The 19,155-nt window shown below is 44.2% G+C and overlaps 1 long non-coding RNA gene across 1 annotated transcript; it reads right to left on the bottom strand.

Moving 5' to 3' along the window:
- Positions 1–16,564: 16,564 nt before the first annotated feature.
- LOC127758134 (uncharacterized) lies at positions 16,565–18,433 on the bottom strand. Its single transcript, XR_008013624.1, has 5 exons — positions 18,127–18,433; positions 17,524–17,647; positions 17,141–17,232; positions 16,953–17,047; positions 16,565–16,769 (listed from the first exon to the last, which is right to left on the bottom strand). It is a non-coding gene; the product is annotated as an uncharacterized LOC127758134 (long non-coding RNA).
- Between the last annotated feature and the right edge of the window lie 722 nt (positions 18,434–19,155).

Here is a 19,155-nt window from a genome sequence, read left to right on the forward strand (position 1 = left end):
CACGTCGTTAGGGATGGCATGCGAAGAATTGTGGGGGTGGACAACGTCGTCGATGAAGAAGAATACAACAAGAATCTTCATGTGAGACCTCAGATTGACCTTGACGATGATCCCGAAGATGAAGTGGCGTACGCTCGTTCAGACCATTCGGAAGGCATATCACTGTAAATGAAGTCTTTGTAGTAATGTAATTTCCAAATTGTTATCAGTAATGATGTATTTAATTTGTATTGGAGCCTTAATGAATGAATTGCATGTGTTTCATGCCATTCCGGTTCATTACGATTTAAAACTCTTTTAAGAAATGGATTTGTCAATTATATGATTTTAAAAAATTTAAGGGAATTTTAAACTATATGTGAGAAAGCCAATTGTTAATTGTATGAATTTAAAAAAGTAATATGAATTTTAAACTATATGTGAGAAAGGCAATTGTCAATTGTATGATTTTAAAAAATTAATAGGAATTTTAAACTATATGTGAGAAAGGCAATTGTCAATTATATGATTTTAAAAAATTAATAGGAATTTTAAACTTTGTAAATAAGACATTTCTTAAGTATATGTGATTATAAATGATTATTATAACTTAAATATCATTTTAAAACTATTTTAAAAAGTCATCTGTGACGGGCAGTAGTATTACATCTCTATCGGGCTTTGTACTAAAGCCCGTCACGGATGAGGGTCATCCACATCGGGCATAGTACTAACGCTCGTCACGGATGAGGATCATCTACATCGGGCTTATTACTCTGCCCGATAGAGATGACGATTGACTAGGGTTTACTTTGTCAATCCTCATCCATTCTCTCCGCCGCCACCGCCTCTCAGTCTCTCTCAGTCTCTCCTCAACACCGCCGCCTCCTCTCCAGATCCACGTCACTGCCGCCACCGTCGACGGCCTCCTTGCCGAGCCGAGCCGCCGCCTCCTCGTCCTCAACACTGTCGGCTCCTCCTCCCTCCAAGATCCGGTCTCACCGACCACGGCCGCCTCACATCCTCCTCTCCAAATCTACGCCCGGCGGCCGTCGACCTCGTCTTAGCCGCCGCGTCGACCTACTCCATGCTGCCGCCTCCCTCTACCGATTGCCTACCGTCGCCGCTGCGCAAGATCGCCGTCCCCGAGCCCGGGGCCGCTCAAGATCCGGCCTCCCCGACGGCCACCGCCTCCCTCCACGCCGTCCCATAGCTTGGCGCCTCCCTCCACGCCGTCCGCGAGCCTGGCGCCGCCTAAGACCTCCGTTCCCGAGCCCGGTGCCGCCCAAGACCGCCGTCCCCGAGCCCGGGGCCGCTCAAGATCCGGCCTCCCAAACGGCCACCGCCTCCCTCCACGCCGTCCCCGATCCCGGGCCTCCCTCCACGCCGTCCCCGAGCCCAGCACCACCCAAGACCGGCGTCCCCGAGCCGGCGCCTCCCTCCACGCCGTCCCCGAGCCCGGCGCCATCCAAGACCGCCATCCCCAAGCCCGGCGCCACCCAAGACCGCCGTCCCCGAGCCCGCGTCGACCTCCTCACCGAGCCCGCCACCGTCCGAGGTAGGTACTCCTCACCGATGATGATGCATAATGTGATGATTTGTTGTGTACATTTTATATGTGATGATTTGATGATTCGATGATAATGTTTAAATTCGATAATGTGATAGTGCGATTATTTGTTGATTCAATGTTTAGATGCTAATGTCTATATATGATGACTTTGTGATAATGCTAATGTTTGTATGGCTGTGTTGACTTGTGCATTTTTATATATGTTAGCTAGTGATGAATTTTTATATGGCTATGATGACTTGTGCATTTTTATATGTGTTAGCTAGTGATGAATTTTTATATGGATGTGATGACTTGTGCATGATTATATGTGTTAGCTAGTGATGAATTGCTATGCAGTGGATGCAGTGGATGAATTTTACTATATGTTATATTAATAACATGGATGTACTGTGGGCTGTTACCTAAATGGATGCATTTTTATTGTGGGCTGTGATTCATACTAAGGCCAGTGATGACGGTTGATCAAAAGAACAGGCATTCTACACTTGTTTATTTTGGGTTTTGATTAAGAATACACCTTATGCACTTGTTTTTTTATTGGGGGGGGGGGTATATGCTGTTTTGGGTGATTTTGGGGAAGGTTCTTTTTTGGTTTTGCATAAAACAGACCATCTACACTTGTTCCTTTTGGGTTTTGCATAAGAACAAACCCTCTACACTTGTTCATTTTTTGAGGGTGGGGGGGGGGGGAGGGGGGGTACTTGTTGTTTTGGGTGATTTTGGGGGAATGTTTTTTTTTTGGTTTTCCATAAAACAGACAATCCACACTTGTTCTTTTTGGGTTTTGCATAAGAACAGACCGTCCACACTTGTTATTTTTTTGAGGGTGGGTGGATGGGGGTAATTGCTATTTTTATAGGTTTGTACTGTTGGTTGTTTTATGCATAAGAATAGACCATCTACACTTGTTCTTTTTTTGAGAGGGGGCCACTTGCTTATTTCTACTAGTAGCTGATTCCCTTTTTTCGGTTAACTTGATGCAAATGATGGTAATTGATGCATAATTTCTGAGCAAAACTGAGGCCATGACTTGTGTTTTTTTAGGTCGAAAAAGAATATATATGTGACTTGTGTGCTGTGGGCTGTTTTGGGTGATTTTGGGGGAAATGGGATGGATGAATATATGTGATGACTTGTAGATGTGCATTTTTATATACTTGTTTGAGATATGCCTAGGGCTGTTATTAAATGAACCTAGTGACTTTAGGAGAATACGAAGTGTTCCGGTTGCCAAATCTAGTTTGGTCGGGTTACTGCCTGCACGGTACCAACCAAGACAAATTGGTAACCAGGACATTTCATTCAAATAAGACATGTCTAGAAATCTGTTATCGTTACCAATTTCCTAGATTGCTTTCAAGGTCATTTCTTTCTGAAACCCCGTTCCCATAAATTCAGTATCCAAAGCTGGTTGTTGTATCTATGGAAATAAGGGTTTTAGAATGAAATGATCTTGGACGCAATCTAGGAGTTTGCTGACGATAACGTTAGGGGTCTAGTGCAATTGTATGGTAACAAGGATAGGAAGGGTTTTGGTTGCTTGTGTGTTCTATCTGTGTCCGCCTCATCAGTAGATATGTAGCATCCATGTTCCTTAAGGCCGGAGCAGACGGGATCTCGACCTCGACATCCATATCCCACTAGAACTTGCTACCATTGCCACTATCTTATGGTAGTGACATTGATAGCAAGTTCGAGTGGGATACTGATGTCGAGGTCAAGTTCCCGGCTGCTCCGACCTTATTGAGCATGGATGCTATGGTTCCGTCGACGAGGCGAACGCAGATAGGAGATAGAGGTATATCAAACCATCAGAGAATGTGTGTAGATGCAATTTTGTGTTTAAAAAGTACTTTCTTCCCGTACAAGAGTCACATAGAACATGTCGCAGCAAGTTGAACCAATGTCGACGACCACTACTAGGACTATTTCGAGCCGGAATCCTAGGACCCAGAATAAGATTCCAAAGGAAGTCTACACCATAACAGAGGTGGACGATGTTGGATATCCGACGGCTTCGACGAAAGCTGTCAAAAAGTTCCCTACGATATGCGGAGTCCTAGGGAGGCAGAACTTCACTATTCTGAAGGACCACATCGATCTGGTCCCTCAAGAAGAAAAAGAAGAGGCCTGGAGGCAGTTCAAGGAAAGCTTCCAATACCCTACAAAGGCCGAGGCAGGACTCAAGCGGCAGGCTATCCGCAAGATGGGGAATTGTTGGAAAAATTTCAAGACAACGCTGGTCACGGAGTACGTCCTCAACCCCGCCCAGCCAGAACCATTTGGGAAATACCCATTCATCACCCAAACCGTGTGGGATGAGTTCCATGCCGCCAAATCAACGAAAGAGTCTCGGGCAAAAAGCCAGGCCTATCGTGATCTACAGGCAAGGAACCTTCACCCGCACCGGCTTGGCACCGGAGGCTACGCGGGAAAACATGCAGAATGGGACAAGGAGGATGAAGCTACAGCGGAATCTAACACCCCGCAAGTGCTTGCTGATATCCCGGTCCAGCGGGCAAGGAACTGGGCAAGGGTGAAGAAGAATAGTGACGGAACTCTTTCATTCCCAAATCCCGAAGATCAATCGGTTTACCAGAAAATCGTAAGTTGAACATATAGAATAAGTTTCATTATGTTGTATTGTATTCTTCGTCTAACGCATCCTAACTATACCCAGGTGGAATTGAATGCTGAGAGACAGGCCTCCCAAGAGGTCTGCTCACAAAGACACGAGGATGACATCGTCACGAAAGCGTTGGGAAACGAAGAACACCATGGACGAACAAGGGGCATTGGTTCCAATGTTCCATGGAAGTTTGGGTTTCCCCAATACGCATGGCAGTACAAGAAGCACAAGCTTTCCAAGGCGTAGAAAGCTGCACGCCTTAAGGCCTAACTTCGGGTGGAGCTTAAAGAAGAGCTTAGAGAAGAGCTCACTACCGAGCTGTTAGGTATGGAGGCTCGGATGGAGGCACGCATCAGGGATAGGTCGACCGATGCCACTCCCGGTCCCATAGTACAAGTGAGCCCCACACAGAGGCGTAGCAACTGTGCATCAACTGAGGCTCCGGCAGAATAGCCTGAAGGCCCCGCCGCGGTGGACCACATAACGGTAAAAACAACTTAATAACACATATATTGTATTAGCACCAAAATACATTGCAACATATACTAAGGACACTAATGAATCTATCGCAGGAACCCACATCGTGTACCCTAGTCGTTACGGTGACACCAGGATTTGCAATTCCTGCCGCAGAGGGTCAAGCGTTCAAGTCTACCCCGGAGACCCGAGTGCATGGGGCGCAGTTGCTAGCTGGCAATGCCAAAGTTCAGGTGGACTTAGTGAAGCCCGATTGGGTTGGCTACACTATCCCACACCCACCTAATGACGAGATTCTGACCCTTGGGGCTGCACGTGGGATCTTTATTCAATGGCCCAAGCACAGCATTTAGATCAATATAACTCCAAGGCCAGCGCCAACTTCTCGTTCGCCGCCAACGCGTCCCCATCCAACTGTTGTATCTTTCCCTCCTGCCATTGAACAACGAGATGAAGATCTCCAATTATAGTATGATACAAATTTTGGGGACGACGGTATGGAGGTCGACAGCAGGCCGCACGTCCCCCTCCTGCCAAAAGGAGCAAGAGGGCGAAATCTTCTCCACCCAAGCTTGACACATGCAGAAAAGCTGCTAGAATGGGGAGTGGAAAAGTAAAGGTGCCATTAGCCCCAAAGAAGCTTGATCTTGGCAAGGCGCCAGTAGCTCCTCCAAAGCTTCCAGCCGAATTCACATTGGGCATGCCATTGGTCGGAGACGATGCCTTATTCAAGATGGGCCCTGAATGCAAGGAGTTACACGAGTACTACATGGAAAAGTCCAACGCAAGGAGGAAGAATAGAGAGACCTCCATGTTAGGCCAGCACGATGGTCAGCCGTTCCTCGGGCCTACTGCCTTCATCGCCGTAGACTTCAAAGATCTATGGGACCACTACAGGGTGCGAGCGATCGACACCAACCTCCTTAAGTGCTACTCCTTGTAAGTATTTCTGGGTACGCGATATGGTAGTAATTGTCCATAAATTACGCTTACCCTCACTCTTGTCTTGCTCGTAGGTTAACCTGGAAGCATGTCCATCGTAAAGCACCCCATGTTGCCTTACTCGATCCAGCTGTCGTCAATGAGACAACGCTGAAAAATGATCGAGCAAACATGGTAGGCTATATCAAGGACTACTTATTTGCCCGTCAAGACAAGGACTTCATTATGTGTGCCTACAATCAGCAGTAAGCGTGTACCGTACTTATACTCAAATACTCGACACGTACAACTGTAGTATGTAACTGGCAATTTAATAATTTCGCAGGCAACATTGGATTCTTCTGGTAAAAACGCCGAAGTGGAGTTTGGTACACTACCTTAACTCCAATATCAAGCGAGAAATATACGATTGGTCAGCCATCGAATCTGCCTTGAACGAGGCATGGGACAAATACGTGGCAAGAGGCGCGAGGCATAAGGATGGGCATCCCAAACTCGGTCACAAGAAAGACTTCCCAATACGTCAACAAGTTGGCGACCAGTGCGGGTTCCATGTCTGCCATAACATGAGGAGCTTCGCAGACAAGGTGACATTGCTCGACCCTGAGGTGTATAATTCAATTGTTTATACACACATAGGACGACAAATTTACAAGTATGTATACTAACTTGGCGTCGAACATGCAGGAATTTATTTCAAGGATTCCGGAAATCAACTTCGAAATCATTAGAGAGGAGATAGCACAATTCATACTAGATGATATCTTGTCACCGAAAGGGATGTTTAGAGTGAAGTCCTAGGTAGCTCGTCTCGGAATGGCAGAACATTTGCAATGCATATGCGACAAACATTTGATTTTTATAAATATTCTTTGTAATACAATTAAATTCTTTAGAGTAAAGTCCTAGGTAGCTCGTCTCTGTATATACTTGCATTTCTAATTACATTTAAAATTGTTCCAATTTATAACTTAGTTTTGCAGGTTTTGATGCATGTCGGTGGTTTGGAGAGAAAAATGGATGTGAATGACATATACTTCCTCCATTTTACAATGTAAGACTTTCTAGCATTGCCATATTCATTTAGATGTTAATGAATCTAGACATAAGTATGTGTCTAGATTCATTAACATCTATATGTATGTGGCCAATGCTAGAAAGCCTTAGATTGTGAAACGGAGGGAGTATATGTGATGTGAATGCATGTGTTGTGATGGAATACAAATGTGAATGAGTTCTGAATTGGCTGTGAATGCATGTTTTGTGATGGAATGTAAATGATGTGATGCTGGGAATATAAATGTTGTGAATTGGCTGTGAATGCTGTGATGCTGGGAATGGGGTTGCTAGGAATGGGACTATATATATGTGCTTGTCAATTTTTGCAGCGGGCATGGCTAGCAAAGGACTGAGGCTAGCCAAATTATAAATTTTTTTTTTGTTCCGAACTCATCCCTGACGGGAATATTAATAATGCCCGAAAGAGATATGTCATCTGTGACGGGCTTTTAGAATAAGCCCGATAGAGCTAAGTCATCCGTGATGGGCTTTTAGAGTAAGCCCGATAGAGATAAGTCATCTGAATCGGGACTCGTTTGACTCAACACGTGGGATCAAACCAATCGGTGATGGGCTCTATCTAAATGCCTTATTGAGATGACTAGTCATCCGTGACGGGCTTAGTTGTGTGTCCGATTGAGATTAGTCATCCGTGACGGGCTCCTAACTATGTTGGTTTGACTGGTCATACTCATCTGTGACGGGCTTTGTTTTTGGCCCGATTGAGATAACATCCATCCGTGACGTGCTTTTGCCCGATTGAGATTTTTCCTCACATCAGTGACCTATGCCCAATGACGGGGGCCTTACCCGATAGTGATGAGGCTTTCACACTGGTGGAGAAGGGGTTTTTACTCCCGGTTCGTAACCACCCTGTAGTCCCGGTTTTCCAACCGGGACTACGAATCCGGGACTAAAGATTGCTATCTTTAGTCCCGGGTGAAAAAACCGGGAGTAAAAATCCATTTTTAGTCCCGGTTGGTAACACCAACCGGGATTAAAGATAAAGCATTTTTAGTTCCGGTTGGTGTTACCAACCAGGACTAAAGAGGCTAGATCCGGTTGCTCTTTATTCTTTTCTTTTCTTCATTTTCGTCATTGTTTTTAATATATATTGATTTCACCCCATCCCGCCCCAAAATCCCAAATCAATCATCCTCAAATTGACTCCAAATCCACAATCGATCATCTCAAATACTCAAATACATCACAAAATCTTAAAAAAAATTACATCACAACTTCTACAAAATTCATCACATATTCACATCACACACAAATCAAATACATCACACAACAATCTCAGATCCAATCAAATACATCACACAACAATCTCAGATTCTCAAAAAAAAAAAAAACCGCCGCCGCGCCGGCCGGCCCTCCACGCCCCGCCGCCCTCGCGCCGGCTGCTGCCTCACCGCACCCCGCGCCTCCGCGCCCAGCCGCCCTCGCGCTGGCCTGGCCTCCGCGCCCCGCGGCCCTCGCACCGGTCGCCGCCTCACCGCGCGCCGCGCTGCCGACGCGCGGCTGCCAGCCGCCGCTGCGCCGGCCTGGTGTCTTAGAGAGGAGAAGGAGAGGAGAAAGAGAGGAATAGATAAGGATGTTTGATCTTCATTCTATAGTATGGACATGTGTGATTTGTGTATGGTTATTGGCTGAACCATGAATGGTCAAAGATCTATTAATTTGTGATTTGTTTGCATCTTTACTCTTACACTTGTGTATCAGTTTATTAGTTTTTCTGTTATAAATATGCATGCAGTGATTTTTCTGTGAATTATTGCCAGCCGGCAAGCTGCTTAACTTAAATTATCTTAGAAGAGAGGATTGTAGAAGATTGATATGTGGTGTCGAATGTACCAATGCTATGGTATTGCTTATTCCTTAATTACAAAAGCTCATCAATTTCATGTATTTTAATATATATACATATATACATACATACATACATACATATATATATATATATATACACACACACACACTAGAAAAGATGCTTGTGCGTTGTAACGGATAGGGCCAATTTAATTTGCACATGTGTGTCAACGGATAAATAATCACAGCCCATATTTTGTTCATTCATGTGCTTATCCGAATAACTTATTACCAAATAAAAGATTATTTGTGTGCAAATTTTTTATATACATGTTCTTAACGACTTAAAAGCAAATGTTGTAAAATAAAGTACAATAAAAAAACCAAAAAGTCGATTTCAAAATTAAGTTCTAAAATTTAAAATTTGGCTTATAGGAATAAGCATAAGCCAAACAATAATGCCTTCAAATGTGAGCTTGATTTATTGTCTAGCTTTATCTCAAGTCAGGTTGGAATTGCTGATGGACAGAATCAACAACTTCGATCATTCTTTATTTTAGTTGGCATGTTTTTTTTCAAAAGTAAAATTGATTCTTATGATTATTTGTAATGGTATCCATGCTAGTGCTTACGAGCATGGAAACTTACTTGAAATCATGCTAGGATGTCTTAGGAATCGTGCCGTGTAATACGAATAGAATCAGATGATCTAGGCACTCGCACTCACGCTCGCGATTTTCCACATGCCCAGTTAGGCCCACGATGCCCTCACATGCGGGATTTGTCCTTGCCGCATATCTGATTGGGACTACGTCGCCCTCGTCCGCATTCCCAATCACGCGCGTGCAAAGTTGCGTGTGGAAAGCAAACTCTAGCGCGGGCCCGATCGCTGCGTGCAACAAGGGGCGTGTGAAAAGGTGCTAGCCCATTTAATTTGCGCACGCTGGCAGTGTAAGAAAAAAAAAGGAAAGAATTTGACAAAAATATAAAATTAAAACCAAAAACATAAAATTTAAACCGATTCAAACACGGATGATGCACCAAATTCTGGTGGAAATATATTCAATTTTTATAATAGTAGAGAAGAGACGGAGAAGAGACAGAGATATTCAATTGAGAGAAATTAATATGGAAGTGGTTCGATTTCTTTTAGGAACATTGCGACGTTGTCTATACTGTATTTTTATTGTTGTGCATTTTTTCACATAACATGTGGTATATAATGAAAATATTTCTTTTGTTGAATCTAATAACATAAATATTAAATAATAAGATGTTAAACTATATGACTTTTTAAAAAATGATGTGTCACGCCCGGAATTTCTATCCAAAATTCCAAACGCTTACATGTGTGTGAACCCTCGTCCAGGAATCAACCGAGGCACACAATAACAAATTGATAATAGAGTACAATTATTACTCTAATTAATAAGCGAATAAAATGTCATTACAGAGGTAGATAGTTCCTCTCAATCAATAAAGATCTAAGCAGCGGAAAAATAAGATAAACGGCGCAGACGACTCCACTCCACAGGCAGCTTGACCAGGGCTACACCTAATCCTCCACACCATCAGCATCACTGTAGAACTCCTCCTCTAATGAATGATTGCAAGGTGAGTATATGACAGACTCAGCAAGCCACGCAGCAAATATGCAAGTGCACAGGATAATAAAGGATGGCATAATAGGGTTTCATTTGCATAAACAGCATTTAATAAACATTTCGGAATTTAATAAAACAGTTAAGTAATAATTAAACAATATTAATCCAACGCTATACAACATACCCTGTTGCATAGGCCCAACCATTCTGAACAACCATCCCGGCTGCACAGTTCTATCTCCAAACCAGGAATTAACTATTCCAAACCAGGAGCTAATCAAATTATTACCAGTTATAGCATCTTTTATTATGATGAGAAGTGTGAGACTAATCACGAAAGACATTGTTAGACCCGCCCATAACCGCGGGCATGGCTATTCGAATAGTTTTACTCTGGCCAGAGGTGTACCACTGTACCCACAAGACACAGCCCCACGACATGTCACCATGCGCCTCAATACCACCACGGTACCTCGGAAAGGAGCTGTGACAGTACCCCTCGCACAACACAATCCACCACAGCGCACCGTTCCTGGATCATAATCACCCCCTTATAAACAAGGCATGGACTCCCCAGCGACCCCCGTGGGCTTATCTCCGCCACTTCTCAGTCTGGTGCCGCGCAATGAACCATGCTATACAAAAGGTAAAGCCGTTGCCCACGCTGGCTTGTGGTTGGCACGGTTAATGTTTCACAACCGAAACTCGTGAACCGGTCCTTAATTGTCATGAGCACGACCATCAAAACCATGTGCTCACAACCCACCATTATCAAGTTTTAGTTGGCAAATTAATTAATTAACGAATCACGTTTGACCATCGTGAACTATCATTAAGCCATCATTAAATAATAGTGAATCATAAGTTATCCCAATAGTGTGCTAATGTTTCTAAGCATGGCTAAGCAATCATATCTACTATCTAGCTGAACCAATATATAAAGCTCAACTAGTCAAGTTATGATAACCCAAGGCATCAAGGAATAAAGTAATCAAGAACGAAAGGGCTATAACAAACAATAGGTTAATTCCACCCAATGACATTCGAAAATAAATGCAATAGTTGAATAGAAACAATAGCTTTAAACGGGATCAACATGCTCAAAGGGTTGTTTGGGATCTGTGTGACTTGCCTTGCTGGCCTTGGAACTCTTCAAATTCTTCTCCTGCGAAAACGGACTCTCCGGAAACGTCGGAATCTAAACAGAAGAGAGCAAAATCACCAAAACAGCACATAACAAGCATGAACAGTACATGTGGATATTTTTAACATGTAGATCCCAATTTTAGAAAAATTTAGAGACTTGAACCAACTAAATCCGAGCTAAGATGAATTAGTTATGAATTTTTAAAGATTAAATCGGATTAAAACACTTATATGGATTTTAATTGAATTATGACGCAATAGTGAATTATTTTTGAAAAGGAAAAGGGAATTATTGCATCAGCGGCTAGGGTTCGCGGTGGACCGGGTGCACGGCGGCGGCTCACGGAAACGAACGACCGAGATCGATCCATCCAAAACGGATAGCCAAGATCCATCGGTCCATGACCGGGCCACGGGGAACAACGACGATGACGTCAGCGGTGACGTCATCACCGGCGACGACTCGGGCACGCATGCCCGCCGGCGAACGATGGCGCGGCAGCGCGAACGGAGAGCACCAAAACGATGCGGGCGACGCGGCGAACTCACCGATGACCTAAACGGTGACGGACGGTGACCGGACGACGTCGGCGACGAGGAAGATGCGGCGGCGCTCTTCGGCTTGACGACGGCGACGGTGTTCCGGCGGTCTACAGCGACGATGGAGGGGCGGACGAGGTTGGCGACGGCTTGGCAAACCCGACGGCGACTTTCCCGAGCGACGACGACAACCGAAGCGACGGCGGTGCACGGCTGGAGCGACGGCGGCGACGGCGACGCTAGGCTGCACGGGGCTAGGGCTCTACGGGCAACGAGAGACGAAGGCGAGGGTGGCGGCGGGTAGCGGTGGGCTTGGGGTCAATTTATAGCGGCTAGGAGGCGGCGTCGGAGGCCCACGGCGACCTGCGACGGCGAAGGAAGTTCTAGGGTTTGGGGAGAGAGACGAATCCGACTCGAGATCGAATCCACGGATTTCCAAATGAAATTAGCCGACGATTCCATAAGAGAAAAGATAGAGGGGATCCCAGGGATCATTTCCCCTCTATTAATTTCATCGGAAACGGAAAGGGGCGGCCAGATTTGGAAGGAGATGGCGGCGGCGCGGCGCTAGGGCTTGAGCGGCGGGCGGCCGGAGGTAGACGACGACCTGACAGGCGGGCCCCACCTGTCAGCGTCCGAGGGCGCGCGCACGCGGCGGCTGCGGGCGGACTGGGCCGGCTTGGGCCAGGGAGAGAGAGAAGGTTTTGGGCCGACTTTCGGCCCAAAGCCAAAAGAGGATTTTAAAAACCTTTTTCAATTTAAATTATTCATTAAATGCAATTCCATTTATTAAAAATACTTCCTTAGCTCAAATAAATCGCAGAAAAATCTAGGAATTATAGAATTAAGAAAAGTATTTAATGAAATTTTATCTGGCCCCATTTTATATTGGAATTTATTAATTAAAACTAGATCTTCTCTTCTAGGCTTTTAAAATAAATTCTAATAATTCCAATTTAGACAACAATTTATATATTTGGGATTTTTAGGGTGTGACATGATGCTTAAAAATATAAATGTTTGAGTTATGAAAAATATAGAATCACAGGTAATTTGAAACAGGGAGAGAATAGTTTGATAAATGTTTTGACAAAAGCCATCATGTTCCATTCCTCCACTCCTCACTACATCTGATTATTACAACAGCACGTATGCAGATTGTTACATAGAAATACCTCGCCAGGTACCAGCTCTTTCTATCCGCATCTTAACAGAATCATGCATGCAAATAAAAACATAATCGATCGATCAGGTTAGGTGTGGCTAGTACGTGCGGGGTTGGACTGGGTTACAGGCGATAGACAAAGCAATCAGGAAACGGACTTCGGACTTGGTGAGGAGCCGGTCGGAGACGCGTGATTTGGAAAACTCACGCTGAAAATTAGACATAAGCAACGTACGAGAGATTTTGGGCAAAAACATCTTGAACTTTTATAATAGTATATGTAGTAGAAAAAATGCCCGTGCGTTATAACGGGTGAAGGCTATTTTAATCTTATTATTGTTCACTCTAAAATTCATTGTGAGAATTCCCTTATATATATATTTTTCTAGAAAATCATGTCAAGTTAGCATGCGAGTTTTTTTTACATAGATTTCTTATACAACTCCTTCCATATTTCTAAAAGCGAGCGAACTTAAAACGTTAACCCGACTCAAATAAAAATATGTATTTCCAAAAGCAAACGAACTTAAAAACTAACTCATACACGGATGACGTACCAAAATACCGACAAAAACATCTTTAATTTTTATAATAGCAGAGATAGGTGTAGTATAGATATATATGGATAAAGGTAAAGATAAATATAAGGATAAAGATTTTTATCTTATTCAAATTTTTTTCTAGTGTTTATGTTCTCCAAAAATCATGAACAAACATAAGAAAATAACTTTAGGGTAGGTGTCTTAAAAATTGAAATTGTATAGGAACAGAAGAATCTGAGGTAAGTGCTATAAAAAATTAAAGTTGTGTGTGAATATAAAACTCAGAAACAGTCTTGTTTTCACGGGAACTGGAGGGCATACGTGCATGTGTCAGGGTTGTGCGTACGTGCATGCGTCAAAGCTAGCGCATAGCCCGGACGCGGTGCGCAGCGTGGAATGCGGGAATTGCAATCGGATGCGGAGGGCAGCCAAACGGACAAGGTGACCATGGACAAAAAAAAAAAAAAAACCGTACGGGACGGAGTCGAACAAGTTGACGTACGAAATTTATCGGGCAAAAACATCTTAAACTTTTATAATACGTAAAGATAAAGATATATAAGAGTATATATATATATATATATATATCTACATATCCTTATTTTTAAAAGAATGACGTATCCCTATATCGCGTATCCGTATCCTCGTATCTGGGTAACATAGGTTCTTGTGGTGTTCGAAGAGCGATGTGGGTGGGAATCGGAGTCGGACAAAAAAAACCGCTACGGATGCGATCTGAGAAAGAAAAATACCGTGTGGGGAGTCGGACCAAAAAAACGTGCGCTAAAAAAACCGAGCGAACTTTTTGGGGGAGTCGGACAAATAAAACCTTATATTAAAAAAATCGGGCGAAAAAAAACCGGGCGCTATTTCCAAATTGGGGGCGACGTATGAAAGTTTTGGGTAAAAACACCTCAAACTTTTATAATAGGTAAAGATAAAGATAAAGATACGATTTAGTTATGATGAAATTTGCTGTGGTAATTCGTTTAGATATTTTTTTAGAAAACCATGAGCTGTAATTAGGAGTCCGACTTTCATCTCAAGTTAGCATCTAGCGTCGCAGTCTCCGCCATCGCCGCATCCTCCTCTTCCACCTCGCCCTAGCGACCTCTCCCCACCCGTTGGCTGGAAAAGTGAGAGAGAGAAGGGAGGGAGAGGAAAGGGAAGAGAGAGGGTGCTGACGTGGCATCCTGACATGTGGATCCCACGCTGAGTCAGCCGCCACGTCGGATAAACCGGGGTCAAAACTGCCGAGGGACATAGTTTGCACAGTTTTATAAGTTAGGGGATGCGTTATATCCGGTTTTGTGGTTGGAGGACGATTTTGTAATTCGATGACAAGTTGAGGGATCTTCGGTGTACCTTTTCCTTCTTTTTTTAAAAGAACATGTAGACTCTATATTCAACCGACCCGGCCTTTAAAATCCGTGGACCGTAGTGTCCATTTGTTAGTGAGCCATGTACTGTTTCATATTATAGCAACCTAGATAGGATGGAACATTGACCTCTCCAATTTCGTTGTACTATGAAACGTCCCATCCGGTCCCATCCGGTCATAGGTTGTTATATTATGAGATGGAGGGAGTACTTAAATTACCGTGCACTAATAACAGTGGTTATTTTCCCTATAAGAAGTTGCAAGTGGGTCCAACTGGTCAGCGTCTCCCTGGCCAGGTCATCTTTGACCTCGCGACAACGATGAATGCTTGTGCAAGTGTTGGATGACTTGCAAGAGATCGGTTCAGCGCATGGCGTGGATACCACTGGCCGCCACCAACGGGGCACGGCGACGCTAGGGTGAACTCCCTTGCTCCATCTTGATCCATCGTTTGTGCTGCCCTCGTGATCGATACACACGGCGAAACGTTACGAGTTACGACTCGATCTGAGGACACATGACCATATATATGCAGCGTACTTCTGTGCCTCAGTTTCCTGATCCGATTCTATTTTGGTGTCGAACACGTTAGGCGCACGTTTGCTTGTGTCACGCTGGAGACGGACAGATCGATATACATGCTCTGCCGGCGTTGGGAGAACATCATCAGACGCTAGATGCAGAACGTATCCAGGAAGAGGTGTGATCATGGGCGAGTTGGACAATGGCACTAGAACAGGATCGCTTATCTGTGACGAGCTGACACCGGTGGAGAAGCCATCTTTGGTCGGTCGACCAGATTTCACAATAGTTCCGGTTGTATTAAAAACCGGGACTAAAAACATATTTAGTCCCGGTTTAAAACCTCCAAGGTACTTTTTAATCTTTAGTACCGGTTAGTAACGGACTAAAGATCTATTTGTAGTCCTAGTTAATAACACCAACCGGGAAAAAAAGATCACTATAAAGATTTATTTATAGTCCCGGTTGGTAACACCAACCGGAAAAAAAGATCGATGCGGAGATTGGAGAGGCATGCGCGATCGGATCGAGGTATCTCCTCCTCTCCTTTAACTCCTCTCTCCTCTCCTCAACCTTATCTCCTCCTCTCCTTTTAACTTCTCTCGTCACAACCTTGGAAAGCCTGAAGAAGATGATTGGCTTTCAAAAGAAAAAGAAAAGAAAGCTTGAAGGGGATTTACTAACAGGAACAATGGAAAAATTACTCCGTGGTGATGGACTTTTTGCCTGCTGCTCAATGGCGGAGGTGCTTCTTTAGTGCCGGCCACAAAGGGTTGATGCTGCTATGGGGTCGGGCCGTCGTGGGACGACGGCTGCCAGCCTTAGCCCCTGAGCCCGACGGCGGAGGGTCCGCGACACGGCCTGCTAAAGGAAGCGCTGCACCCACCAGCAGAGCAAACGCTGCGCAATGCAGAGGCGGCGGCGAGCGGTGGCGGGGGTTGGCGGGAGAGGAGGCGCGTGAGCATGAGGACTGGTGGTAGTGAACGGCGGCGCACTAGTCAGATGGCTGGGTTTCGATGTTCACACGTATTCGAAATGTATCCGTGGTTATTTTATTTAATTGAAAATTGGGAAAGTGCAGGATACGTATCGGAGCGTATCCGTATCCGATACAGATGTGTGACTTATCGGGGTAACGTAGACAGGAACTCCCCGCCCCCCCCCCCCCCCCCCCCCCCCCGCCACCACAATATTACATTCGAACACCACAGGAACGCTGCATACATCCTATCCTATATATATACAAACAAAACTGGTACCACAAATAAAATTTGTTCTTGTGGTGTGACAAAAAAAACATTCAAAGAGTTCTACTCCAACACCAAAGAAGCCATCGTGCCAAGAGCAGCTCCGTGAACAACTTCAATTGTATTGGGGATCACAAATTCACAATGCCTAAACATACAAAATGCATTTGTAAGTATTCTCAGGGCCATAAGTTCATCAGCAACCGTCAACTAAGACAGAACATATTTTGATGCATTTGTGTAATGATTTGGAAGGACAATATCAAATATTCTAAGCAGTTTGCATAAACTCCCAACAAAAAAACATTTAGAGGAATGCAGCATTACTAACCATTCCAGGCATCTTGATCTCTTGTCTTGGTAGTTAAAGTTTCTGAGTTCCAATCACACCTATAAATGCAATTTTTAATATTTGACATGGTAGTGCTGTAACAAAATAAGATATTTTCAGTGTTCAAAACAATGTTAGAGATTCAGTGCTGAAGACTGACTCAATCATGAAAAAAATATGGAGCTTACCAATTTCACGCGGTGAAACACCACATAATCAGCTTCTGGTCCACGCCCAATATCCACAACACAAAGCACCCCACAGCAGGCCTACCTCGGCGCTGTACAAAGGACGTGGTTCAGTACCTTGACAGAATATATTGTGTCAATTCAAAATTCTACAGAGAAAAACCAAGTTGCTTCTTCTGGTCAAATGCAAAAAGTTTCATCGCAGTAAAAATTGAACCAGATGTATTATTAACAACAAAAATTGAACTTAAGGAAGACACCAAATACTAATAGATCAGCAATTAAACCATATAACTATGTTTGAAATTTAGCCCAAATGAAGCTTCATGCAAATGACACAAAAATTTTGCATCTCAGTGTTTCAAAACTATGTAAAATTGTACCTGTAGTATATGGCTATAACTTTCGCAGTGACCTTATCTGAATTCCTGGTAGAGTATTGTCATACCCATCAAGACCCCCATAGCTGCCCAAATAACCACCAGTACCAAAGATCCCAAAGTTAATCTGCAAAGAAAGATTTGGTGTGAGTTTGAGAACACAGGATTAAACAGTGTCAAATACTGCATATATTATGAATGTGATCAAAATTGCAGATCTTCCCTGTACTACTACTCATGCCTGATATTCTGATTGATATCGTAATTCCTATGTCCATAAATAAAGGTGATGGATCTTTTAGTATTTTTGTTATTGTTTCTCTTCTTCCCTCCATCTTTTTGTTTAGAGCATTAGTTATAGTTTATAACATGTTTCAAATAAGAAGTGTCCATTGACAATAACACTACTTTATTATCACCAAAGAAAGGAGATTGCATAGCATCTTTAATTGAATAAGTGGTACAGTTACATTTATTTGAAGAATTGCAGCTCTTACAGCTACCAAAACCATCGCTGGTCAGAACTCCCAACAAGCAAAGAACACACATCCATATGCCCCGGACCCCCACATGAACATACACAAACAAAATCAACTGATAACGCACATGAAATCATGAAGAAACGCCCACTATCTTCAATGGCACCACTCAGCCGCGCTCTCCTCGGTCCACCATCTTGAAAGCTCCTCTCCAGCCAGCCGAACAGCTAACGGGGAGTCCGCTCTCAGGATCCGACGGCCATGGAATCCTCATCAGCAGAACCACAGGTCAACCTTCGTCCGCCATCTTGAAACCTTCTCTCCGACCAGCCGGACAGCTACTGGCAAATCTGCGCGAGAGGGGGCGGAGAGATGACGGGATCCATGCGGGAGGGGAAGTGGTCACAAGATCCGACGCTCCCGTAGCTGCTGATAACTGAAATTCGAAATTGAAAATTAAAGAATATTGAAAGATGAGTTTAGAGTCCATATAGAAATACAATTAGAAATAATAGAAATTCAGAATTAAAAATAAATAATATAGGAAGCGAGAGGGGGGCGGAGAGATGACGGGATCAGCGCGAGAGGGGAAGAGGTCGCCGGATCCGCCCCTCCCATAATCGCCGACGGCGGATCCGCGCGAGAGGGGGGGGGGGGGGGGGGAGGGGGGCGAACAGATGACGGGATCAGCGCGGGAGGGGAAGAGGTTGCTGTATCCGCCCCTCCAAACGCCGCCATCACCAAAACAGCCACCACCGATCATTTCGCTGGAGAGCCGCAGGATGCCCAAATCCAAGTCCTATGAGGAGGAAAGCCATGGGGATCCAGTGAGTGAGAGGGCAGGAGGGAGGAGGGACTGAGGGAGAGAGTTGTTTGGTCTGGGTGAGTGGGAGGGGAGGAGGAAGAGAGTCAAGGAGAGACCGTTAGAGACTGGGAGAAATATCATCGGAAGAGACGAGAGACTCTTGCTGTTGCTTTCTTATTTTACCCTCCCTGTTGACTTTACTTCCATTGCTTTATTTTTTTTTCTCCCCGTACACACTACTTCTATTGCTTGGACTCTTCCTTTTTATATATAGGAGTACTATCAGGGTGCTAATGACAGAAAAAAAGTCTAGTTTCATAAAAAGCAAACAACAGTTTTAAAAGTGACAAA

This window comes from Oryza glaberrima, chromosome 12 (assembly GCF_000147395.1).
Source record: "Oryza glaberrima chromosome 12, OglaRS2, whole genome shotgun sequence".
Taxonomy (NCBI): Eukaryota; Viridiplantae; Streptophyta; class Magnoliopsida; order Poales; family Poaceae; genus Oryza; species Oryza glaberrima.